Source organism: Excalfactoria chinensis, chromosome Z, assembly GCF_039878825.1.
Source record: "Excalfactoria chinensis isolate bCotChi1 chromosome Z, bCotChi1.hap2, whole genome shotgun sequence".
NCBI lineage: Eukaryota > Metazoa > Chordata > Aves > Galliformes > Phasianidae > Excalfactoria > Excalfactoria chinensis.
Genome location: NC_092857.1, coordinates 21,042,575 through 21,070,332, shown reverse-complemented (window position 1 = coordinate 21,070,332; position 27,758 = coordinate 21,042,575). Strand labels below are relative to the sequence as shown.

The following is a 27,758-nucleotide window of genomic DNA, read 5'->3' as shown; positions in this document are numbered from 1 at the left end:
CTCCAAGGATTGCTCTCCTTCACAGCAGGGATGGCACTGGGGTTGGTCCTCAGTCACCATTGCCTCCAGCCTGTCACCTCATCATCTCTTTTTCCATCTCACAAACCTATAGTGCCTGCAGGTATGTTTACAGGTGTGACCACAGCCAGGCACAAGAGCCCTTCGGTAAAAACCCAACAGCCACTACCTCCAGCCCTCTGCTAAATATGTGGACAAAATACCTTCACAGCAAATGGTAACAAAAATGCACAGTGAACAGTAAATACACTCACAGATTAAGGTTGTTATGACAAGCTTTTGTTATTGGCTTAGATATATCCCATTGCTGTTTCTCTACCAGCATGGTGGGAAGGCTGTCCTTGCCTTTTCCTGCTTCTGACTACTCATTCTCTTGGTTGCACTGTTGAGATACACTGTCCATTATATATTAAGCATGACATGTAATTTTGCTGTAATGGTTCTATGTAAAAATCCAGCGAGGCAGCAGCCACTGAGAAGCATGTTGGGGTCCAGTTGTTCTTTTTTCATAATTTAAACTCCTCTATTTGCTAATAATATATATAGTGAAAGAAATTTGTACGCAAATGTGATTCTGGATGATTATAGAGGTAATAACTCATATTAATATGTATGAATCTGTTTTAAAATAATCTGTATGAGTTCTCCATATGAAGAGGGCATCTGGTTTATGTCTTACAAAAGGCAGTGATTCTTCCAGAGGCAGAAGGTGGGATATTTATTGTTTCAAATGAGTACTTAGAGACTAAAAATAAGAGGAAAAGTACATTTTCTGACTGCTTGCATAGACCATAATATTTATTCTTTTCATGCTGATGGTATAGATAGGCTTCATGTTCTGCCCTCTTTATCCTCTTGGTACATGTGGAAGTATATCCTGAGTGGACCCAAACAACATGAATTTGTCAAGTAAATTCATACTTCAAGAAAAACAAATCTGGTTTAAAATTTTTTATTTACGAAATGCGAGAAGCAATGAAATGCATTGGATTTTTTATAACATTATAACTCACTCTAGTAATCTCAGAGTCTATCTTTAAGAACTTGGCTATATAAGGCCATATAAAATCTCTGTCAAGATATGATCAGGACTAAATGCTCAGAACTTTTGGGAGCGGGAGTAAGTTTTGGGCTGTTTACTGATTGAATGAGGAGAGTGGGAGCTCCGAGAGCTTTCCTTGCCTTTACGACTGATGTAGGTGAGAGAATCACGATCACTAGTGTATTTCATTCTCCTGACATCCTTTTGAGATACTGGCTCTGTTTTCATAGACAGGGAATGAGTCACCAAACAGATTGAGCAATTTATCTCCAGGAAGTTTGTGGCTGGGCTGAACTCATGTCTCTACTATCCCAAAACAGAGTTTGAGCCACTATGGCTGTCCTGAATATCTACATGGTGCCAAAAACACTGTAATTAAGGGCCTACAACCAATATAATGATCATCATTGTTGTTTGAAAACACTGTTTTCCACAGACAATATAATCATAACAAAGTGCTATTGCCATGGTGGCCCTTCATCCCTGCTTGGCATATTTTTGCCAGTAGGGCACAGGCCTCTGTTCCCTCAATGAAGAGGCACTTCCTACCTGTGAAGAAGGGGAGCAGGACCCTACAAACACATGGCCATCATCTTTGCCATGGCACAACAAGGTCTTTGTTGGGAAGGCTGCATTTCATCTGGGGGATAAAAATTTGCTGTCTTTGATGTCTTGAAAAGATGTTGTGTTGAGCCCGCCCTGAGAAGCTGATGGCTTCTGGCAGAGTGTGGGGGAACTGGATAGGGTTGGGCATGGTGCATGGTACAGTTGAGCTAGTGAAGAAAAACACCAGTATCAGCACTCAGAGTGCATCCTGTGTGTATGTTTGCTGAATGACACACTGCCTCTTATCACAGCATCAGTCATCAGAAAGCGTTTTATGGTGGCTTGTTTGAGTTTGTTTGAGTGGTGGACACTGTTGTTACTTACAGAGCCTCGGTAGCTGTGATAAACCTATCGTCATTCCTCTGGGGAGTTTCACAGTCTTTGTTCTCTCTCCAAAACAGAGGTCTGTATGTCTCCTTCTCTCCTAGACCAAACAATACTTTCTGTGAAGATTCTGATTTGTATTTTCACTTAAACCTGAATCTGTAATTTGAGTTTATCAAATTCATCATGAGAACAGTCCTTAATAAATACAAATAATAGTTTAGGTAAGTGATAGCAACCCCTACATATAGTATAAATATGTATTTGTACATACATGCACATATATATAGTACTTATAGGTAGCATTTAAAAACAATATTTATTTCTCTTAATGAACCTTAGTCATACTTCAAATTCTCCCATTCCGTTAAGCTGAGTTATCTGGCTCATCTCCGGGCTGCTGAATCTGAACCTGGCATCCTTGGCTGCCCTATCCCTATATGCCCAGGAGCATTGAGCACCCCAGTATGCTTAAAATGTGTGGTTTGAGTCACAGAGCTGTGCTTACATTAGCTTTTTTTTTGGAATAACTTTTACTTTGGGAAGAACTGAAACACCGAAGGGTGAGAAATTGGAATTTCCCCTGCTCTTCCTTACCCAGCAGAGAACAGAGGTACTCTCGGAAAACTGTTGCCTTTGCTGGGGTGGCCTGCTGGCATACATGTCCCCACTGCACTGCAAACATCAGTGGATCTTCCCTTGTCCATTGATGCAATGACACCATCATAATAGGTCACTAAGTTGGTCGAGCAGGATTTGCCCTTGGAGAAGCCATGCTAATTCTCCTTTATTACCTCCCCATCTTCCATGTGCCTTAGCTTAGCTTCCAAGAGGATCTGGTCCATTATCTTTCCTGGCACAGAGGTAAGACTGACAAGTCAGTAGTTCCTGGGCTCATCCTTTTTCCCTTTCTTAAAAATGGGTGCGATGTTGCCTTTTATCTGCTCACCAGGGACTTCACATGATTGCCATGGCTTTTCAACTATTACTGAGAATGTGGTCCTTATAAGGGCATACATATCATTCAGCAGCGGGTCTCACTTTCCCTAGTCTTCCTTTTATTATTGACATACTTAAGGAAGCCTTTCTTGTCCTTCACCTCTGTCACTATATGTAATTCCAGTGGCCTTAGCCATCCTTGTCACATCTCCGCATGCCGTAACAATGTTCCTATATTCTTTGCAATGGCTAGACTACTTTTCCATGCTCTGTAGACTTCCTTCTTCCATCTGAGTTTTTCTACAAGCTCCTTAATCATTCATGCAGGTCTCCTGCCACTTTTTCTGACTTCCTATTCTTAGAGATGCACTGTTCTTGAGCTTGGATGAAGTGGTGCTTGAATGTCAGCCAACTCTCTTGGGCCTCCTTACCTTCCAACGAAATGACAGTGCTAACACATGATCCACTGAAACAAGTTTACCAGTACATCAGTACATAGAAGCAGGCAGATATGACACCTTTGAATGAAAGGAATGTAGAAATCAGTCTAACATCCCTCAAATATGTCTATTTAGTGAGACAGAGTTATCTTCTGCAGTGGCTTTAAAAGTGACTCAATGCTTTTGTAAGTAAGTGTTGCCACTACCAATGGAGAAATAACAGGCCCATCCAAGAGATACCTGCCTTGACCAAACTGTAATAGATGAAGACCAAGACTAAGTATTTATAGAGAGGTCACTGGGTAGAGGTTAATCCCAGTCAGAGTGACTCCGTAGATCTCTCCCTAGTTGCTGTTCTTTTTTGACAGCTTTTTGAGGAAGAGGATGGGTGCATTGGATGTTTCATCCATCTACTATGGTTCTTTGTTGTGACATTTGCAATGCTTTAAGTCCAATCATTATTCAAAATTCAGTTACTGGAAGTAGCTTTTAAAAAGAAAAGGAGAAAGAATGTTGTATTTATAAGACCAATCATCAATCAGACAAAGAAAGAACAAAACTCAGTGACTTTGTAAAGCAAGAGGTGATAATGATCCCAGATAAAGTCACTCTTCTCAGTGGACAGCAAGTCGGATGAACTGAGAAGGAAAGTCCTTCTCATTGATTTCAGTGGAAAAAGTAATTGACTTTGAACTCTTTGAATAAGTTGCAATCTGTATTTAATTTCTTGTCCAATTAATAGAACGTCATTTTGTTTTTCTTGTAGCTCCTATTAGTTTTAATGTCAGTTGTATGATTCCACTGCATTGAGCTCCAAGTTTACCCCTGATGTCAGTGTGCTTAGGACTGAAACCAAAATCAGCTTTCCTTCTCAGTTGCTTAAAGGATCATGACCTAATAACCACATTAATTAATTCAAAATCTCTTTTGTCCATACAAGCACAAATGTAGCTGACTATTCAGAGGAAAGGCAAAGAAAGTGTACTGTAATTTAACTTTTATACATTAATGCAGCCTATTAACTGTAAATATTATTACAGTTCTAGCAGATGTACACGTTTGTGCCCTTGGACTTCCTGAACAGAGAGATTCAGCATTTCAGACTGTCAAGATCACAGACCCAAATGCCTGACCTTCTTGAAGGACCAAATTGTCATCATTAGTTCAAATGTTGATGGGGGGACAACACCCCAGTAGTCACTGTAGATGTCCAGAGGAGTCATGGTGAAGTTTTGTCATGGGGATCAATTTGGATGACATCCCACTGGTCCCATAGTAGAACAAACATCTGGAGAAAAAGGAGAGATGCTTGAATTTGTCCATGTTGCTCTATGAAGGATGTGATCTTGAAGTAAAAATCTCACTCACCGCTGTCCACTTTGTGTGAATGTGTACAAGCAGGCTGTAAAAACCTCAGACTTCCTGAGTTGTCAGACTGACTTGTTCAGCCAAAGATTACTACGAGGAGAAAACAGTTTTGATGGTTAAACTTTAATGATTTACACTGTCAGCAAGGGACATTACACTTTCAGTCACAAACACAAACAAGGACATCAGAATGCTTGTCTAGAACAACATCTTCAGAGAGAAATAGTTAGTCTTACTGAGTCAGGGTTCCTGATAGTTGTGCATGCTAAAGAGACAGTGAAAGTAGACATGAACCTTCTTGAAAGGTTCTCTTAAAAATTCCAGAAAGGCTAAGCAGGCTGCTAAGCAGGCTATCACGTGAATGAGGGACAGGACTCATATGCTTTCATTTTTCAGCTTTTGTTCTGAGAAAAACGTATAAAGGTACTCAAAACTATGTTTTATAGAAATGCTAGACATGAGGGCAGGAGACATGGCCTTCTTACATAGGGCAGAATTCTTCCCCCTGGCTCATAGCTTCACAATGATATAAGCCTAAGGGAAACAGGAAGAGTGGCCTCCATTATGCTACATTATTTTTAAGTGTTTCTAATTTTTAAGAAAGCAATTGATGCAAATACACGTTTCCCAAGAGAATGTCACTCTTTGTCTTGCTATGAGCGGAGAATCAGAAGAAAACTCTTTTTTTTCCTGAGGTGTTACTTTGCTGTTACTTTCTTCTAGCTTGGGTGGATCTACTAGTGAGAAGACAAGCAAGAATGTTGCTTTATGTCAGTGTATAACATGGAGGTAATGTATTTAGAGAAGTTTAGTCTGTGCCCTGATCGAGCTGCAAGAACCATCTGAATGTGGGTATTCATGTCTGATCATGCACAGTAAAAATAGTGTTTTCTTCACTGTGTTATTCCATTTCTTGTTTCTCATGATACAGATTTGCTCTGTTTAGGTCAAATTCTGACTCTGGTCATAGAAAGAGATTCTGCACTGGCCAGAATACTTAGAGCATGGTAGGAGCTCGGCATTACCTGGGTAAATAAGTAATGAACCAAACCCAGAGGGAATTTTTGGACACAAATGTCCAAGGTTCAAGCAACCTGAGGTTGCTTTTGACAGACTACTGATTTTACTGGAGGATCTTTCAGTCTGCCTAGAATGCTGTGGACTTTCAGCATTGTTTGTCTTTCAAATCAAGCTTAAAACCTTTCTCCAAAACTAGGGCATTTTGGACTCGTCCTTCATGGTAAGAAGATGAACTCAGGGTAGTCCTATTTTCCACAACAAAAGCACCTTTCTGACTTGGAGATTTCTTCAGGGTCATGACATAAAGTCAGTTCTGTTGCAAACATGTACCATGCTCCTTGGCCTCTATGTAACAGTCTACACCACGGAGACTTTACCATTAATTTCTAGTGCACATTTAAGATCTTGCGTGAAGCTTTTTATACTGTTGACTTACAACTGTTGCTTTGATGACAAGTGAATGAATGCTAGTAAACCATAGTTTTAGTCCTTAATGGCAGAAAAGGAGAAATCTGTAGAAAAGAATGACTGTACATTGCCAGACTGACATATGCTGTTTCTTGAAGTCTAACCTGTTTTCTGTCTTATTTTATGTATTCATAAGATACTTCCTTTTTATGACACATACATTATCACAGTATCTCAACACTTCAGCATGTGAGCTGCGTTTATCCTCACAACCAGCCATGAAAGGGGAAACATCTTTTTCCTTACATTTTCTAAAGAATGAAGAATTGCTGGGAAAGAATTAAGTGATTTGCTGAAGATCACAGAGCTATTGAAGTCCAGGAAATCCTAATTCTGAAATTCATGTGCTAACAATTATACCATTTTTTCCTGCAGTGCTTTGTAAAGAGACACTTAGTGGAGACGAGGGACAGTCTTATGAACAGACTGATAACACGTGAATGCATTCACCTTATTGGCCTGATGTGATCTGGCAAAGCACTTGGGCTGCCAGCTGGAAGTGTGTGAACAATTTTGTCTTTGGGATCTGTGCTTTTAAACAGAGCTATTCTATGGAAGGAAGTCTACATTTTCACCATGTATTTCCTCATGAGGAAATGTGGGTGGAAGCAGCAAGCAGCTAGAAGAGCTTTGGTGCATTTTGACTAGAGCCTTTGCAGACAGATGTAACACATTTTCTGTGCACTGCATCATATCTGCTGGCTGCTCTTCCACCATCTCCTTGAACAAAAATGATACTGTTCACTCCTTCTTACCAGTAAGTAGCAGAAGTGGTCACTGATTTGAGTGGCTGCAATTTTCTGATGACCAGAGCTGGCTTCAGGAGCTTACCAACATTTTCTGGAACACCCCTTGGATGAGAGGACAAGTTTGCCTGTAAGGCTCAGCTATGAAGATGCGATGCATATGAAAGATGTATGTGGCAGCCTGGCCCACTCCATCCCTGATGAGTGGCCCTGAGCACATACCCTTCACCCAACAGCAGCCAATCCAACAGATCTTCCTTCTCCTAGTTACCTTTGCTTTCTGCAAGTTGAGTGTGTGGGGGGAAGTTTTTCATAATCTCTATCTTACCAGACAGAAATATACCTCACTTCATTGTCCCCTCTTAGTCATGTCATGCCTTTTTGGCAGTATATAAATTTGTGAATAGCTATTTTCAAGGATGAACTACAAAAAGAGTAAAATTTCATCTGGAAATCTCTGATGAACACCATGAGATCTCTCTAAGAACTGCAGCCACTGCCACTGAACCAGCCTGATACGTTAGTTTCACAAAAAAAAAAAAAAAAAAAAAAAAAGTCAAAATTGTTTTATATTTGTTTTTTGTTCCTCTCACTTTTTCAATGTTTTATACATGTTTTGCTACTTACATATTAATGAAGCCTGCAGCAAGTCATCCATCCATCAGCCTGTCGTCCATCAATCAGGAAGACCCTCCAAAAGCCCTCCTGATGAGAAGAGCTGAAAATGAAAAGGGAATCCCTGTCCAGAGGTGAATGAAGGTGACACCCAGAGATGAAGATGGCATCAGGGAGCTTCTCCCTCTTGTTCAGCTCCTGCTCTGTCCCCTTACTGAGGTGTGCTTGGCTGTGTCAGTGACATGCAATATTAAGTGCCACTCAGTATTTCCCCCTGCCCTGGCTGGTATTGCGTGTTTTCATTGTGGAAATCTCCACACAAACAATTTGTTTGTTCTTATCCTCCCTCTGGGCTTGTAAGGAGAACAGAGCTTCTGTCTCATAGAAAAGGCATCTGTGAAGTGACATACTCAGGCACCCAACATAGCAGAGCAGCAGTGTTTTGAAACTTACAATCAAGAACTGCCCTCTTGCTCCAACACTCCTGTGCCTTCTGCTGGGTGAAAGGACACACGGGTCCTCAAACAACCCAGCTCAGGTGGGCAGATAAGGACCCTGCCCTGCACCTGGGGGAGGCTGGGGCTGCCCATGGGGGCAGGAGCATTGGAGTACACACTGCAGCTCCCTGCACTAAACAGCATGGCAGGCTTCCTGCTCCACAGGGAGGCTTGGGGACCAGCAAACATGCTGGAGAATGTGCAGAGTGGCACACCAAAGACTGCCTCAGGAATTAGGCTTATCAATCATGTTGTGATGGATTTTCCCATCTGCATAAAGAAAGGAGTGATATTTATTCTCTTTTACTGATGCCTTTAACTTTTAAATAGAACAGAGCAAAATTTAGTTTTATATAGCTCCTCTCACACTTCCCTCTTCTAGAGCACTTTTAAAAAGCAGTTACGTTAGGATATAGTGCTGAAAATGCAGTGACTGTGGGCAAATGTGGCAGTGTGAACTACACCATATATCATTTCACCCACCTCCGCCGGGTTTGATGTGCATGCTGATTGATCTTTTTTAATAGCTACTCTGTACCTGCCCTTGATTCTGACCGACTAAATCTGAGCTATTAAATCTGTGCCTTGGTACTTTTTTTTAACACCTTTTTAAAAAGGAATGTAGATTAAGGTAGTTTTATAGAATATGCACTTCTTTTCCTAAGAAGTGGCATTCAAAGCTTCAGACGGCCCATAGGAGGCATAGACTCAGCAACCTAACTTTTCCAAACCTCATCTGTTAGTAGTGCTTTTCTGGGAAGGCTGGCTGGATGTGTTGTCCTTTTTTGTGGGAACAGTGCTGTTCTCAGTGACAGAAAAACCATCAGGCTCAGCACCCCTGCCACAGATGGTCTGCTGTTGCCTCTCCTTCCTCTTGCTGCTGGGAGGTGGGCACTGAGAGCAGGGAAGCATTGAGCAGCTCACTATTACCCAAGCTGCCTCTCCAGCACAAGCACTGTTTTACCTAGCATTTTAACATCTTAGGTGCTTCCAATTAGCAGGTGTTACCCTCTTTTTAAACATGAACTGACACCACAGAAGCAGAATAAAGCCTTGTAATGTTGTTCATATAGGAATACTGGCGTGTGAGAGTATCAGTAGCCATACTGCTAAGTGTGCCGTGACATACTGGGTTGTGGCTCTTGTGATCACTCATTTCTAGTATACCCATCCTTGCCTTTACTGTGAAATCGTAAAATGTTATTCCTGTACCTCAGAACCTTCCTATTAGCCTTCATTAATGGTAGCTTCTGTCACTTTCAAGCAAGTTCTGTAAAAATTTTACATACATAATTGACCAAATCCTTTTCTTGTTTCCTCTCAGGCAACATCACTGAAGTCAAGTGAGAATAGAACACTACTGAAGTGTGAGTAAGATCCCTGTTTGACTCAAAGGCTACATTGTACTAAGAGCTTTCCTGTCCCATGGTAGATCATAAGAAATATTTTTACTAGAAGATATAATGAGCTCATTAAACCATCAAGAGAACATGTAACAGCTACAGCTGAAAGAAAAAAAAATTATTAGGGCTTTTTTTGGAACAACAACAACAAAAAATTTAGAGCTGCTATAGAATGGGAAGCTTGCTGTATTCTTGTACAGATCACTAATGGTTAAATTCACTCTGTTCAGCTCTCATAAATCAGAATAGCCCCACTGACTTTAATAGAGTTATGCTGAAATTACAGTGGTGTAGTCAGCTCATTTTGGCCCTACAAACTTGGCATTTATCATTGTAGATCTGATCCAAACCTCACAGAACCCCCTGGGAATCTTTGTATTTAGATAATGGGATTTGAATTGGACTGTATAAGTTTAACATGAATCATAATTACCTCAATTTGGTGTTTGTATGGCTCACAATATGCATGAGAGCCACATAAGCCAACTGGAGCTTTGGTACAGTTGCTTAGGAATGGAAGTGAAACTATGAAGTCTTTTACTTTATCCACCTAATTGCAACCAGACAGTAACTACTGTAAGTAATTACCAAGCCAGAATCAGCTTGAAGCACTGATCTAGTATGATGGTCTCTGTCTCCAGGTGATAGATCTGAAGAGAAGTGAATTTCCTCTTCTGCTGCTTTTAGGTCCTGGCTGTTCACAACACTTATCTTGATGTTTTTAACTACCTTTAATATTGTGTATGCAGTATCTTGCCTACCACATTTACTTAGTTCACTATACTCCATGCTGTTAGTGGACAGAGACTGCAGAAGTCATGAAGCCAGATTCCGAATTTATTTGCTCTGGTGTTGCCCCAATAGAATTTGATGAACCTTAATGAAATTATTCTTGGTTTGTAGCAAAGCAGGATAAATATAAGGCAGAGATCTGCTCAGATTCTATTGATCTGCTAAAATGATAGTGCTCGTTGAGAATGAGGGGGAGTTGTGACGGATGAATATGCATATAAGTATGTTCAGATCGTGATTTTCTTAAAGTGACCAGTCATCTTCAAAGGGGCAAATTTTATTCTTTCCAGATTTCTGTAGATGTTCTACCGGTGTCAATGGTAGCAAAATTCAGCTTGGTTTATTCCATGCCATGAAGTGAAATAACAGAGAACCAATACATGTGTTCCTTTCCCAAAATCTCGCTGGAGAAATTGTCTATCTTGTTCTGTACTGGTGCAAGAAAAAACAAAACAGCTAACTGCTGATTTGTACATAGAGAAGATGCTTTTCTCCTAGTCTTTATCTTGGAAACAAGTAGATATAGGGAAAGGATGCTATTGTATCAATATCATATAAAGGGTAATGAAATTGGAAATAGATTCATGATTTATTGTCCCTCCAGCAGCACACAAGTGTATGGGAAAATTGGCTTTCAGTATATACAGTAGGTGCTTACATAGCATGACTAAAGAAAGACCCTGTGAATATGAAAGGTCCCAGATGAATGAGGCCTGAAATGGAAAACCTCTATTGCTACAGCAGATGAGATTGTGTGGCTTTCATGTGCGCTGCCAGTAATTTGCCAACATTTACATTTGATCTTTGGCTAAAGGAAACACTGATTTAGAGGGCTGTAAAGGCCACTTTCTGCACCTGCCACCTAACTCAAAAGAAAATCATTTTGTTGCAGTGGTCTCTTTTTCTAGGTGTCAAGCAGGAAAGCTATTATCTCGGGAATGCAGAGAAGTTGTGGTGTAAATCCCCTGCAAGGTTCCACATCGATACCTACACCTGAGAAGATATACAGCCCCTCTTTCAGGTATAGGAGTAAGGTTCCACCACAGTGAAGAGGAAGGGGCTCTAAATCAGTTCAGGAATGCAAGCCTGCAGGTTAACGGGGCAGAGCTGGACTCTTTAATGTGGCCATGTCAGGGAGAAGACAACCTCATTTCTGTCCTCACCGCACCTCGTCACCTTTCCACTACTGACGTTGGTACTATGGTGTGGCCTGTGCCAGTAAGGCAGTGCTGGCCCAAAGTTAGCCACCCTCTTTCCAGTGAATGACTCCAGATTTGGCTTATGCATCTCCAGCTTTTTTGTTTTTTCCTTTTCTTTAGTGGAGTGGTAGCACAATACCTTGGTGCTTGTGATTCAAATAAAAAATGCAACTGAAATTGCAAAACGCTGCACAAGAGTTTTTAGCCCAATGTGGGACACCACCAGCCTCTTGAAACTGTGGTGTGTGCCTGTATGGGTGGCAGAAGACAGGCCATGTTAGTTTGAGGCCCCAGCTTGCACACACCACAGGTGTGTGGTGTGATTTCTTTGCCATATTAATATTCCTTGGGCAGGCCCTGGGACTGTATCTCTTTCTTAGATCTCTCCAGTTAATGAAATGGCCAAATACAATTGTCTTGCAATAGAATTGCACTTCAGCAATACAAACAAAAAGACCCTAATTTACGTTTGTGCCAATACCATTAATGTAAATTGGTTATTAGCTATTTATGCTAAAAAGCTGTAATACAAAGCATAAAGGTAGTTTTATTAACTACATTTTGCCCTGTGAAATCCATGCTAGAAGGCATACTTTGCAATCACTGATTTTCTTTTCTCAGGCAGTATGGCATTTGCTCTACCTAATTAACATATTTATAAACAAATTATTACCCCTTTTTCTGCACTTTGCATTTTATAACACATCACTGCTATGAAGTTAATAGAACAGCCATGTGCAATGCTTTTGTAATTCAATTGCAATGTTGGATTGTTCTTTATCATTCTCATGTATATGTAGAAAAGGGTAACTAAAGAAAAAAATGGCATTTACAAACAATTGTAATGCACAAATAACAAGGAGGTAAATCGGTTTCAATCACTGCTTTTTAATAGGGACGTAGGGAGGGTTGGGGATAGCAGAAAAACAGCAGCACCTGTTCCCTGCCCTTCTGTTTTCAGTCTCTTCCTGAGTCCAGGGGAAGGTCTTTTGAGGTGTGTGGGCCAGGTTGTCCTTCATGTGGAACTGTGGTGGCAACGCTGGTGGAAGGGAGAACTGGCAGTTGCCTTCATGTGGCCTCCTTGGCTCCTAGCACAGCTATTTCAGGGCCATTCTGCATGGACAGTTCCCTTTGGAGCCTCACAGCTGCTTGCCCAGGTGCCACATTCCTGACCTACCAGCCAGGCATGCAAACAACAGTACAAAGGGATGGGGAGAGCTTAGGCTGCTGGGAGGCAGAGAGGAAAAGTGGGAATGGCACGCTGCTTGGAAAGAGGTCCTGAGATTGTTACTGTCCATAAGCAATTCCCTGTGACTGAATCTCACTGGGGAAGGCAGGAACAAAGAGAGGTGAAGGAAGCTTTTTTGTCTTTCACTTAGAAATGCACGGAGCTTTTTAGTTAAAATGAAATAGTAATAGCCCTAAGAACAACTCTGAATTTGGAGGTCATTTGTACTACTTCTTACTTCTGAAAGAAACACATTCTGAAAGATGAAAACAACATCAGTTTAATGAATTCACATATTTCAGAGGAATTTCAATCTTTCTTTTTGGCATTAAAAGTTAGTGTTAAATTATATCTTTAAATTATAGTGTCGTCTAACCCAGTTATGCCTGATCTCTTACAGGCTGATATTAGTTATTTTAGGGCAGATTAGCTATTTTGGAAAAGACAGAGGTAAATACATTTTCTGTGCAAAGAGATGTATAAAGTTGTGACTAAGTAATAGCTAGCCACTAGCTTCTGTGCATAGGAGTACTTTTAACCCTGGGAACATCGAGTCCTCCATGGTATCAGATGCAAGAATGTACAGGAGAATCTGAACACATGTATCCCATGACAAAAAATGGGCTGGTGCTCCAGTTATTCTCACAAGAAAGACTACTGGATTATTTTGTACTGTGGATCTATGCTAGAGGTTATTTGCACACAGTGCCTCTGCAGTAGGTGTTTCTTGGAGGGTTGTTTTTGGTAGCCTTGCAGGGATTGCCACGCTGCTCCCCTACCAGCTGGTTGGGAATCATAACACTGGTGGCTCTGACTGCAGGGCTGAGCATGAAAAACAAGTTAATAATTGACCTATGCCCCTTGTTTTCATTCTTAGGTCTACAGATAACATCTGTTAAAAAAAACAAAAAACAAAAAACAAACAAAAACTAAAAACCAACCCCAAAACTTTTTATAATAAATAGAACGTCTTTTACATCTCATGTGAAAAACAACAACAGAAATAGTAGGTCAAGGAATGGGTGATTTACTGTCTGTTTTCAACAAGCATTCTTTAAAGAAGGAGAGATCAGATACTGCTAGGGGAGATCATGCAGCATTCAGAGAACTTTGTGAATCATCCACGATAGGCTGAGGCTGCCATTCTTTGTATGACTTTCCAAGTTCACGAAAAGGTTACATGGCTACCAAGATGAAAAGCAGTCTCATCTGTTTTTTTTCTACCACAGCCTTTTTCCATTACTAAAAATGAGGATTGTGATGAATCATGTCTTCAGCTGAACATCAAACACAAGTCTGTAGTCTTCAGTGAGCATTAAATATAGATGTGAATATAAATAGAGAAGAGGAGATTATTATGTAGGAAGGAGGAGGATAATAGCTAGGCACAAGTTAGCTATTTAACATATGCTTTCTTCCCCCTTTGGTATCATATGTGCTTTTATCTTGGGAGAAGAGGGCAACGGGTTAACACGACCCTGTCATAGGCTACAGACACTCATCAAAAAATTGGTGATGAATTGTCACTATAATCTTTGAAGCAACTGCGACTCTGCTACTATCTGCAAATATCGGGACAAATATTTCACCCAGTTTTGTATTCACACAGCTTTCTCCAGCAGTATTTTGTCCCGCAGTATTTCGTCCTGTTACCAGAACACAGTGGCTTGGGGCTTCAACTTCAAACCTGCCTCTTTCATTAAATGCACTACTTGTAGAGAACCTGCAGTCCAACCTGACATTCTCTTCAGAGCTGGATGGCTGCCCTGAGGCATCCTGGTCTGATGGGTCCTGCTCTTCCTCCCAGTGCTCTGCAGGTGCCTGTGGGCAGCGCTCTGCTCTCTGCCATTTGACTCAGGCTGCAAACAGGCCCTGTTTTATGGTGTAAATTTGTTCAGGTGCAACTGTTCAACATTCTGCCAATGCAGTCTTCATTGCTGCAATATTTGGCTTGTCTGGCTGCATCTTTTTTGGAGTCTGTGACTCCAGTGCTCGGCCCCTGTGCTGGGGCCAAATTTCAGGCCTACCCATATCCAAGCTCAGTGACTCTTATCTCTGTGTGTTCTGGATACAAATGATAAGGCCAGGACTTGGCTGCCTCATTCACCTGCCTTTTTGCACATCCTGGTGAAAGCAAAGGGCTGTAAATACCCTCTTGGGGCTTGGGTCAGCTCCATTGCTCTCAGCATCACTTGCAGTTGTCGCAGCAGGTGACTACCTCGACTCCTCAGTGCTTCCACAAAGCCTCTGCTGTGGAGGACTCCGGATGGGCACAACATTCAGTCTGTGGAGGGAACCTTATCACAGGCCAGAAATGGGGCTCCATATTTGATTTAAGGACAGACTCTGTGAGGTGAGTTAAAGAAGGTATATGAAGACCTGTATTTCTACCGTGCTGAGGTCAGACCTATGAGCAGCAAGCTTCCACCTGGTACAGAGGTGCTTCTCATTATTCTAGGAGTCCAGTGGGTTTTATTGTATTTCAAATCTGCAATGAATTGCTGCTATCAGTACAATAGCATATTTGAGTCATTATTCTCTTCTTCTTCTAAAGAAGAAATACAAAATGTCCTTGTTTATCTTGTTTAATAAATCATCCTTACTATTTCAAATCATCCTCACTTTTCAGATTACCAGATTTATACTCTGCTGAAATAACAACACATTTCCCCCACTGGAGAATGGAGCTGGGAATAACTTTGTGGAGTTCCTTTGATACAAAGTTTTAAATATTTGATTAATCTAGCTGGTCAAAATTAGAAACTTCATGGTCACGTATAATGCATATGGCCCTCAAATTTATAGCCTTCAGTGATTACAAATACTCTGTAACTGTAGTGTAAAGATGCTCAGCTATAAAAAAGTTGTTTAACACTTATGAAAGAGAACCAAAAGTCATTATTCAGCTACAACGCCTTTCATTAATTCCTCTATGCATGTGAAAGGTTATCTAAAAAGTCTATGTACATGTCTTTAGTGTATGTCTTCAGAGAGCAGAAGAGCCCTTAATGATTGGGCTTAATTGTTACTCATCAACACCACTGCACCATCTGTCCTGAAGTGGTAATTTTCTGTGCTATCTATATAATACCACAGCATCAGTGAACTTCAAATATCAGGATACTTAATTAATCATGAAGAGGGTTTCATTAGCACCAGGAAGAAAAAAAAAAAAACAAAACAAAACAAAAAACAAAAAACCTGTGTCAATTAAAACAACTAAAACAACAACACAAAACCTTTCTTTAATAAATATCTGGTCAAGAATCATTTCAACCTTTCAAGGAAACTGAAATGTATGTGAGAAATTCAGCAGGACTGTCATGCCCTATTCTGGTTGTGACCTTTCTGGGAATTCCTGCAGCACTGTTCTAGTCTTTCTATGAAAATACTTGTTTTAAACTTATTTTCTCCCTTACTTAAGTCTTACGGTAGGACACAGCATTCCTTCCAGCCCCAGGTGCTTATAAAGTCAAATCACTGATATGTTTTGACACAAAACGATTTCTTGCCATGTACTTTCCCCAAACTTGTCATTTGACTTATGTTAATAATCGTAGAATCACAGTATGCTCACCTTTGACAGTCTTTGTCTTCTCATAAAAAAAGTGGTCATAGCAGGGATGTGAAATTAAGTTGGAAGGGAATACAGAGTCCAGGCCAAATATTCTGCCAGGTACTGCTAATACCATAAAGAGGTGTGAAGCTGCTTGCACTGGGGTTCCAAGCTAGCTGGAATCTGAGTGAACTCAGAATATCACAGAGGGAGAGCCATAGGAACTACACAGAGACTAGGAGAAAGGGAACATTTCAGCATATAGCAAGAAGGTTTCTAGCAGACTGACGAACAGCGTGGTCCTTTCAAGTGCTTCGAGTCCTTTCAAGTGAGACATGTTGAAGTAAAGTCTCAGCATTCTGGGAATCTTATCTGAAATAGATTTCTGTTCCAGATCTGACTTCAAAGAGATGCGTGCAAATACTAACGTGGTATGATTTTAATATCGTATGGTCTTTCTATTAATGTGATGGTCTGCAAGCCTGAGAAGACCTGCAGGAGTTCACCAAGCTTGTCTCCCTCCCCTGGGATGAGGCAGATAAGTTATTTCTGTTACCACCATATGGGGCTCTCTGCAACATTTGCCTCTGAACTGCTCTAGGACTTTCCTCACTACTGGAGAGCTTCTTATGATGTCTATTGCACTACACCCACTCTGTCTGGTCTGTTGACCACCATAAACATGGGGTCATCCAGTTTTTTCTCTTTGCTGTAATCTTTTATCTATTTGAAGCTAAATTACCCACAGATACAGTCCCGGTCAGTGTTCTGGAGATAACATTCTGCACAAGTTTGATGTGTCAAAACTTTCAGAAATGCAGTGGAAAGCAACATCTGTCTAAACTCTTCCAGACACTGCTGGTAAACTTCCCACCCTCTGCCCTGAGCTGTCTGATACTACATGCTCTGAAATGTCAAATATGGAAAGCCCCGTTGGCACAAAGAACATCTTTTCCCTGGATGAGAATGGCCTACTATGAGTCTGTCTGGGATGCTGTAACGATGCAAAGTGTGTCTCTGCTCAGTATGGCTGTCCAATGGGCAGTGGGCAGAAGCCTGTAATTTTCCTCTAATCCAGTGTCCGAACACATGACTGCCGATCATGACCAAAATTACTATTTATGTTCTAATTATCACTCTGCGTTGGGCTTTACTGTTACTATTGATCAGCTGTCAGCATTTCAGATTTCAGTTGGCCCAGGAATTATAATGCAGAATTTTCTTGTGCTGTCTTCCCCTGCACATGGTGTGAGGAACAATAATGTGACCCTCACCCAGGAGAAATCAGCACTGTTAAAAAGAGTGTGCTGAAAGAGCTGCCAGCCCACCTCGTGTGCAGTGACAACCACCAGAATGACATTTGAGTGTCTTCGGCACATAAAAATACCTTCTTACAGAGATTCCTTATTTGAAATCTTAATTTTTAAATGTTCTCTTGCTTTTTATTTGAAATAATTTATATTAATAGTAAGATCTAATTGCTTCTGTCCCACTGATGAGACTAGGACATGAACCCAAGAATACCTCTATGCACGCTGCAGTCACCTTCCTGGTGACAGATGCCCTAACAGTATTTGTGTTATAGAGGGGGAAGGTCCTGGCATAAAAAGTGTATCTGGTTGCAGACTGAATTCAGTGGGAACGCAGAGTAGCTTCATTCTTCTTCTATCATTGCTCAGCTTGCCTTCCAGGAAATGCCCAAGAAAGGTAAGCTTGAACTCTTACATTCTGTAACAAATGTCCTGGACTCTGAAGATCAGAGTCCCAGGCTTCTTGAGAGTCTATGTGATTTCAGCAGGCTGAGATCTTTCTCTGGAAGAGTTTTCTAAGGCTTATATGAACCCACTTTGGAATAATGGAACTTGCATATTTTGGAGTGCTTTCATTTTCCCTGTAGGCATGGCAGTACTATCTTCGCACTGCTCTTAGCACACTCATTGCACTTTATCACGTCAACAGGAGTGACTTCTGCAGGAACAAAGGGGGAAACTGTGTGCCCCTTGGTTCTTCTATTTGACCTTGTTTGAGGTTAATGAAGCAATTAATTTTTACAGGATACTGGCACGTGGACTGTTTGGTATGTAAACAGTCTGACTAGTAATGCTCAGTTTTTCACTGTGCCTTTATTTTAGGCCTGAAAATTAGTAATCAAAACCCCATGAAACTTGAATATATTAACTTCTTCAGTAGCAAAGTCTGTTATTAGCAAAAAACACCTATGTATCATATTTATTCATCCCTTCCCTCCTATCTTTTGTATTATTACTCTGTTTCTCTGCAAGATGCTTGCTTAACATCTGCTGGAGAAGGTATAGCATATCAGTGGTTGAGAATGACTTGGTGGGAAATCCAGGGCTATACACATGCAACTCTCCCTTGGTCTGCAAGAGGCCTTGTTCCCAATAGCTCACTGAAAATGTGATGCATATATGTGTTGCCTACTGAAGTTTCTGCAGTGTGGTAGGGAAACACTGTGTTATATAGGGAGCATCAAATAAGGAGTTCTGTTGCTGAGTGTGGGGCTTTATGAGTATACAGTGTCCTGTGTCACCTGCCAAGGTGACAAGGACCAAACAAGTCCTGCTCCGTCTGTGACAGTGCTGGTATCAACAATGAAATCACACGGAAGATATTAGAATTAGTCAGTTTATCTCATGTTACTAGCCCGCGAAATTCCACACAGACTGACAGTGCTGCATACAGGGAGCAGCAGGGAACCTTCTTGCTCATTAGGGGGACATTGCTGCTGCTGCTTTATATCATTGGAGAATGTCACTGAGGCTGGGGCTTGGGGAAACAAGCAGCCTATGTCTTGCTCTGAGAAGCTGTGATGTGGCAAAGAAATACAGGAAATGTGATCCTTTCCAGAGTCTCTACTAATGTGCCTTAGTGTCCGTAAGAGCCCATGTTGACTCCTTACTTATGCAAGTCATAAAGAGGGAATGAGAAAAGAAAAATGGGAGTGGTAAGAAAAATACCTGGACAGTACCCTATTTCTGTTTTTTTCTCTCCCCCATTTGTCCCATTCCAAATGTAGTCACTGTTGTTGGAATTTCTGACTCTATAACAGACATACAGTTCAGTGTCTCTTAAAGCATTTCTCATCCTATAGATGAACACACAAGGTTGTATGGTGCATGGAAAAAAGAGGAAGTATGCTGACCAGATGGCCTTATTAACTGAGAGCAAAGTGGTAAGAAGGTAGAGGATCAGGTGTAATGTGGAAGGAACAGAAATGAACCAGAGACAAGCCCTAAGCTCAGGATACAACTGATGCAAACTGCTTGACAGAGCCTGAGTCTGAACTTGTATGGTGCTACCAGGGGCCACATGGCTATTGCCATTGGTGCTTCTGTTCTTTTCAGATGAATTTTTTTTTTAAATTAATTAATTAATTTATTTATTTCATTGTGGTCCTTTTTCTTTTGGTAAACATAAGAGAAGGCTTCATTTCGCCTGCCTGGTGTCACTGCTGGGGTATGGTGTGGTAATTTAAAGCAACACACTGTACTGCAGGGATTTGATTGTTCTTCATCTTGACTGCTGCTGTGTTCTTGATCTCTCAGTATTCAGTCTTTATAAGTGTCAGTGAAGAATGGGCTTGATGCCTAATTAGATAAAACTGACTCCATGTTGCCAGTCTGGCACATAATATGATGCACTGAGGTGTCATTTTCATCTTTCAAAGTCTACTTCATTTTTATTAGAGATGTAATATCAAAAACATCCCAGTGTGACATCATTTCTAAACCTTGCCTTAAATGTTTCACTATTACTCTTGCAACAGATTATCTTCATTTCAATTTGTGCTATCTCAGTTTTTCAGTCTGAAAATTTGTATTCTAAGCTAAAGAAAATTTTGATGTTTTGGTCCAATGTTCAACTAATCTGTAATGGAACTTCCATTGGGAACTCCTATGTTTGACCTCAAACTCACTTACAACCCAATTCAACTTGAAAAGGTTTTCAAGCTTTGTTAATTTGTCAGGGAGCTGCAGTAAGATTTGTGTTTGTAATCACACTTGAGGAGCCATGGTAATCTGTCAGGCAGGTGCTCAGGTGTGAGCTTAAATTTAGCCATTGTTTTCAGTGCAGCTACTTGTGTATTTAAAGTCCAGCTGGAGCTGATGTGTTTTCCAGAAAAAAAGTCCTAATTAGCTTCTGAATTTGGTACAGCTCAGTTTCAGAAATAACACGCCAAAAGAAACTGTGTGTATCCTGTTCTAAATGAGAGTACATCTTTTAGTTTTCCTCTGTCTGGCAGGACCCTGTGATACAAAACAGTCACATCTGTCTATTTACTACCTTTCTTCCTGATGTCTTAATGAGAACTAAGAGATGCATATTTTCTGTGCCAGCATCACCCTGGCATTTATTAACTGACTGAGGTAAAAACTAACCCTAGATAGAAATAATGAAAACATGAATCCAGTGTGATTTGATGATCTCTATAGTTAATGGTCTCATTAGCGATGCCACTGTTTTAAATGATGGTAGAATAACTCAATATGCACATTAATGTTAGGTGCTGATAGATTATTAATTATCCAAATGCTGAACTAAATTCCTCCCTCATATAATTTCAGGAAAGCCAAACCATGCCAGAAATAAAATTGATCCATGTTACCCTAGATATGATTGCTATGACAAAATTAATACTGAATGCCTATCTAAACATCTGATAAAAGCTCTGACAGATTTTCTATAGAATCAGAAAATCATGACATGGGTATCAGGGCTTTTTGAACTGTTACAGAGCTGGAGTGCCTCAAGAGGTTATGTAGCTCATTTTTCTGGCTGGAAAATAGGAGCAACGATGCCCAGGTTATTCCTGGCAGTTCTTTGTCTAATCTGCTCTTAAAAAATCTTGAAATATGGTGATTCTGCAGCCTTTCACAGCAATCTATTCCTGTGCTTGACATCTGTAGTGTGCGTAAATCACAGGACATTTAGTGATGCTGAAAGGCAGCTAGATGCTCACCTATACAAGCAATCAAAAGATGTTAGCTACTTAAATGCTTTTGATGATTTGGGTCTCTGTGACCCTGGTGTTTGTTCGTTACATGTTCACAAGTCTATTAACTAGTCAGATACACTGAGCTAAAGTCAAAACTGTATTGTCAAGTATTACCCACTGGATAATGATGTTATGATGTTAATATACAATGAGCCCAACTGGAGTGTACATCTATGTCTTAACAAACTGCTAAGCAGATATGTGCTGCTTTCATGAGTGCCGATTGCTCAGCAATGATGAAATCACTGAAGAACTCTCATGTAGGAAGAAAAAAAGGAAAAAAAAAAAAAAAGGCTTTATCCAAAAAAGAGGAAGGTTCAGAGGCCTGATTTTGCCAGAATTCTGTGGTTAGAATAAATTAATCATCTCAACATCCATTATGGTACTTATATTGTGGTGCTTTAATGATATCTCTGCATGAATCAGTGTTTTACACAGAATTTCTTTGACTTTCACAAATATCGAGAGAGTACCTAATTGATTGTCAGACTCCTTAAGTAGCATTGATTTTACTGCTGCAGTATTCAGATGATGAGGTAATTGCATCTTATCAGCTTATTGAAAAAGTCTTGTTAAAAGCAGTCAATGGTCATGGACTTCTTCAGCTTCCTAATTTCTCTTCTGTTACTGTTCTGATTTTTCTTTTATATTTTTTTGATATGCTGGATCTGTGCTCTGCAAGGTGGAGTGGAGGTCATTGCATTGATGTGTATCCACATATATCACAAGGTTACAGCTACTAGTTCCCGATCTTGGCAAAGATAGAAAACTGTGGTAAGGTGCTTACAAATTCAGACCTGCAATGGTGCTCGCTGTGGTATATAGAGGAAGGCAACAAAGGCAACAGGAGTTCACCTCAGGAAGGAACTTTTACACACACAGATAACTGTAAGACTGCCCATGCAATGGTGATTTAGTACCTGCATGGGATGTTTATGTCAATGTGGTTTGCAGTAAAAAGGGGAGTTCTGGAAATCGCCACCAGCATGTGTTGTTGCTTGATACTGTGAAACCACACACTTTTTGTTGTTTGCATTGACAGGAAATCTCTTAAATGCCAAACTGACCAAGTTAATTAAGAGTGCTTACAGGCATCTAAATGGCATCCATAACTATGCACGCAGTCCGCTAGACCCCTGCCCCAGTCTGAGCCATTCTGTATCTTCATAAGAACCTTCTGTATTTTTGGATTTCTCCAGCAATTGCCAATCGATCACCAGCCTCCAGAAACTTTAATCCGATTACAGGCAATAAAATTGATTTCTATCTCTGGCGCCTGACTCAGGTTTCAGAGCAAGGGAAAAGTATGACATCACCCCTGCTTGCATCTGTGTTGGGCATCTAATGAAATTACACGAAGGGTTTGAAGACCATTAAAGTCAATGTTGATCCTTATTATTATTAAGAGCACTTTCAAATTTACTGCACCACAGGGCAGGCTTGAAAGCATCATTTTTCAAAGGTGTGTGCATTGCATTGGATAGCAGTGAAGAGCCCTGCTGGCTGTAGAGGATGCTGGCAGCAGAGGGAATCAATTCTGAAATTAATTGGCTGAAAGTCCACATAGCTCCTTTCCTGTACAGACTCACGCATCCCATTATTTGGTGATAATGGGCGCAACAGTGACCTTGGTACAAGAAAGCCCCAGGTGGGCCCCTATGTATGAGATGGCGACAGTGGTTTGCAGAGGTGTCCTTCTGTGCCTGTTGTGGCTCTGGGGCTGCACAGGGTCTCCTGTGCCCCATGGGCAGTACCTACCTTTGTGCAGAGGCACAGATGCTTCTTGTTCATAGTGCTCCAGAAGAATGATTGCATTTTTTTTTTCCCCCTCAAAGTTGCTATGGCCATTTTGTAGTTTAGATCAAAGACAGTGCTTGATGCCCACATATATGAAATGCAGTAATAGAGAATAACAGAATCACATGGTGGTTCAGACTGTCGTAGACCTCTGGATCCATCTAGACCAAGCCCTGCTCAAGAAGGTCCATGTGGGGCAGATTGTCCAGGACCATGTCCAGGAAGCTTTTGAAGATCTCCAAGGAGGAATATCCACAACTTCTCTGGGAAGTCTTTGCCAGTGTCCTGCTCTATCACTTGCGCAGTAAGAAGTGCTTCTGATGCACTGATTTCATCTCTGGTGTTCCACTGGAATTCCTGAAGATTAGTCTTGATAGTAAAGACTGAGAAAAAGAAGACATTCAGTACCTTGGCCTTTTCACTGTCTCAGGTAATTAGGTCTGCTTAAACAGGACCTTCAGGAGAAGGCCCAAATTTTCATTAGTTTCCCTTTTGTCACATATACTTGTAGAAGACTTTCTTGTTGCCCTTTATGTCCTTGGCAAGATTCAATTCTATAGAGGCTTTAGCTTCCTTAACTCAAACTCGGGATTCTTGGACAACGTCTCTGTGTTCCCTTCAGGTTACTATCCTTGCTAATCATTGCCTATCCTACCCTCTGTAGGTATCCCCTCTGTGTTGGAGTTTGACCAGAAGCTCCCTGTTTATCCATGCAGGCCTTCTGATGTTTTCACCAGACTTTCTCTTTGTGAGGACAAATCCTTCTCTCTAAATTGGGGAGATATGGATTTGAGGCTGGATTATCAGGTGTGGATAAGGAATTGGTTGGATGGCCATAGCCTGGGGGTTGCTGTCAGTGGCTCTGTCTCTAGGTGGAGGCTGGTCACAAGTGGTAGTCTCAGAGGTCTGTCTTGGGACTGAGGTTCTTCAGCATTTTTATCAGTGACATAGACAGTGGAACTGAGGTTATCCTCAGAAAATTTGCTGATGACAGCAAGCTGCACAATGCAGTTGACAGTCGAGGGGAGGGACACCATCCAGAGGAACATGAACACGCTCAGAAAGCGGGCCTGCAAGAATGTAATGAGGTTTAACACAACCAACTGCAGGGTGTTGCATTTGGATCAAGGTGACCCCCACACATGAGCACAGACTTATTGACAGCAGCCTTGGTGAGAAGGACTTGGAGGTCCTGATAGACAAAAAGCTGGACATGATCCAGCAGTGTGCTCTTGCAGCCTGGAAGGTATCCTGGAACAGTATCCTGGGCTGTGTCAAAAGAAGGGTGGTCAGCAGGGAGACAGGTGATTGTCCCCTTCTACTCTGCCTTCATGAGGCCCCATCTGGAATACTGTGTCCAGGCCTGGAGCCCCCAGCACAGCAGTGATATGGAGTTGGAGCAGGTCTGGAGGAGGGCCATGAAGATGATCAAAGCCATGGAACACTTATCCTATGAAGTCAAGTTCAGGAAATTGGGCTTGTTTAGCTTGGAGAAGGTTCTTGGAGACCTCATTGTGACCTTCCAGTACTTGAAAGGAGCTTATAAGCAGGAGGGAGGCTGACTTTTTACTCACTGTGATAGTGATATCACAAGGTAAAATGGCTTTAAACTAAAAGAGAGGAGATTTAGGCTCGATGTTAGGAAGAAATGTTTTTCTCAGAGGGTGAAACAGGCTGCCCAGTGAAGTTGTAGATGTGGATCATTAGAGGCTTTCAAGGCTAGGTTGGATGGGATTCTGGGCAGCCTGATCTGGTGGCTGGCAACCCTGTCCCACAGCAGTGGGGTAGGAACAAGATGATTTTTAAGGTCCCCTCCAAGCTAAGCCATTCTAAGATAATTCCTGAGCTTGGAGGAGGTGTTCCTTAAAAAAATATTGGCCAGCTTTCTTGTAGCCCTTTTCCCTCCAGGGCTTTATCTCACAGTACTCTACCAAGTAGGTTCTTGAAGAGGCCAAAGCCTATTCTTCTGAATCTTAGGGATGTAAGCTTGCTATTTTAATGAGAATGTTATTCTTGTTGTAGATTTTTTGTTAGTATTTTTGAGAGGTAAGGCTGCTATTTGGATTTTAGAACCCCAAAAATCTTGATGTGGAAGGAAGAGCTTTTTTTGGTACAGATGTCGATGTGAGTAGGTTAAGGTGGATGTCTTCTCTGAGGAGCTTTGGGGTTTAGTCTAGATAGCAGTTTGGCAATGTTTCATGGCTCAGACTTCCTTTTGTGATGGGAAGATGGTCTCCTTTGCTCCTCTGGTAGGTTTATCACATAGCACAAGGGGTCCCCCACATAGAAGAGCAGCAGTGAAGAAGCTGGAGATTCTTCTACTGTAGCCTGGCTTGTTGCTTCATTTTCTCAGCACCTGTTGTTTGACAGCACATGGCTTGTTTTTTCTGTTGAACAGGTTGATTTTATTGAGATGATGGCAGCTTCCGTGTACAGAGAGAGGGAGTCTGGCAGAAGAGTCTCAGAAATACTGCACTGCCAATCTTCTGCTCCTCATACCAACAGTGCAAGCTTCTGCTGAAAGCTGGCACTATCTGTACAGCTTTGCTAGACATCTTCTGGGCAGCAGTCAGCCCTGGACTTGAGAAATATGCTCATGAACAGCTGATGCACAACAGCGGGTCTGAGCTAAGAATTTGGAAGCACTGGGACTCAAAGGGCTTGGAACAAAATGTTGCATTTTGAAAATACAACAGTTTACTGTTGGAGCTGAAATCCCTGCCCATGCAGTTTCCTATAAGTGCCCAGATGCATTAATGAGGAAAGAACACACATGTCTATAGAAATCCTCAGAAGCAGTTATTTCTCTTTTTTAGTTTTACATTGCTTCATCCCAGCAGGCTCACAGGGCTGGGGGAATGGTGTGCTGCCTAGAGTGGATAATGTTGCCCAGTTTTCCAAAGAGAGATCATTTAAAATTGTGAAAATGGTATAATTAGAATGAATGTGTCACTTAAAACCATTCTAAATGTCCCACTATTGACTTTTAATTTTATTTGAAAGACTTACAGCACCAGTCTCAGCACAACAGAGCAGTATCAATTACTACTGTCCTGATTTATTTAAGGCAGAGATGCCCTCAAATTAAGAGTGAGTTTCGATCAACAGGCTAGTCCAAAAAGCTACTAAGGGTTCTGTCTCATAAACAGAAGCCTCTTTCCTGCAGATGTTTTGAATCACTTCACCGTTGTTAAACACAGAGGTAGGGACAGGCACAAAATTTGATAATAATACCTGCTGTCCCCCAACATTAATTTTTGTTACAAGTGACAGCATTTATAAAATTCTAAGTGTGAACTTGCATGGACTTTGGCTTGTAATAGACTTTCTTAGAAGGTACTTACCGTCTTCAGAACCTGGAAGCTCTGTCTCTGACAGAGGTTGGTCCTAAAACAGTTAGCTTAGTCAAAAGCAGTGAGACATGCTTTCCTGGCTAGCAGTCATAGATTTTCTTTTTTAACATTGGAATTCCACTATAGGGACATTAAACATGTTGACTGCAGTAATATTAGAACCAATGTCCCGAAAATCAGAAATTCCGGTGAAATGATGTACTATACAAGATATTTTCCAGTCCTTTGCACCATCACTGAAGCCTCACATATGTTTTCCTCCTTCATTTTCATATATATTGTATTGCCCATTGGTGTGCTGCTGCATGTTGCAGATCAGTGAGAACTGCTGACACTGTGCTTGGATATAGAGATAGGACCATGAACATTTGCTCTGCACTCAAAGCTTGTGTATTTGAAATAGAGTTGCTCCTTTGGAAGCTGCAAAAACTAATATTCCCGTTTCAGGTAGATGTCTGTGGAGCTACAGCTCAATCTGCTCATGCACCAGAACTCCAGTGGTGCCTGCAAATTTGGAGGAAAATCAGCTACTCATCTATGAAATTAAAAATGACTCCTCAGTAACCTTTCTCTTAACACAAAATACTGTAAAATCTACTACAAGGTGTTCAGAGTAGAGAATCATAGAATCGTTAAGACTGGAAAAGAGCTCTAGGATTATCTAGTCCAGCCCTCAACCAGTCACTACCATGGTAACTAGCCTACATCCTTTAGTGCCACATCTACACATTTCTTGAACACCTCCAGGGATGGTGACTCCACCAACTCCCCGGACAGCCTTTTCCCATACATGACCACTGTTTCTTAATACGCAACCTGAATGTCTCCTGTTTCAGTTTGAGGCCATTACTTCTCATCCTATTGCTAGTTAACTGCAAGAAGAGCCTGGTCCCCACCTTGCTACAACCTCCTTCCAGGTAGCTGTGGGGAGTGATGAGGTTTCCCCTGAGCCTCCTCTTCTCCAGACTGAACAGTCCCATTTACTTCAGGTGCTCCCTATAAGACCTGTGCTCCTGACTGTACACAGGTTAATTTCCCTTCTCTGGACATGCTCCAGGGCCTCAAAGTATTTCTTGTAGTGAGGGGCCCAAAGTACTCAAGGAATGGTCTCACCAGTGCTGGGAACAGGGACAATCATTTCCTTGCTCCTGCTGGCAGCAGTTTTTCTGATAGAAGCCAGGATGCCACTGGTCTTTGCCACCTGGTCACACTGCTGGGCTGTGTTCAGCTGGCTGTCAAATAACATCCCCAGATCCTTTCCCTTCCTGTACTTGAACATATCCACACTTTCTCCCAACTTGATGTCATGTACAAACCTTCTGCAAGTGCA

At 41.3% G+C, this 27,758-nt stretch overlaps 1 long non-coding RNA gene across 3 annotated transcripts in view; it reads left to right on the top strand.

Moving 5' to 3' along the window:
- Window positions 1–27,758, top strand: part of LOC140264022 (uncharacterized) — a 106,258-nt gene that overhangs the window by 27,681 nt on the left and 50,819 nt on the right. For 2 of the 3 annotated variants that reach the window (XR_011905985.1, XR_011905987.1), the window contains exons 3-4: window positions 9,408–9,450; window positions 11,187–11,299. This is a non-coding gene — a long non-coding RNA (uncharacterized lncRNA). Of the gene's footprint in view, window positions 1–9,407; window positions 9,451–11,186; window positions 11,370–27,758 lie in introns of those variants that run through there. The other variant, XR_011905986.1, reaches the window with a different exon arrangement.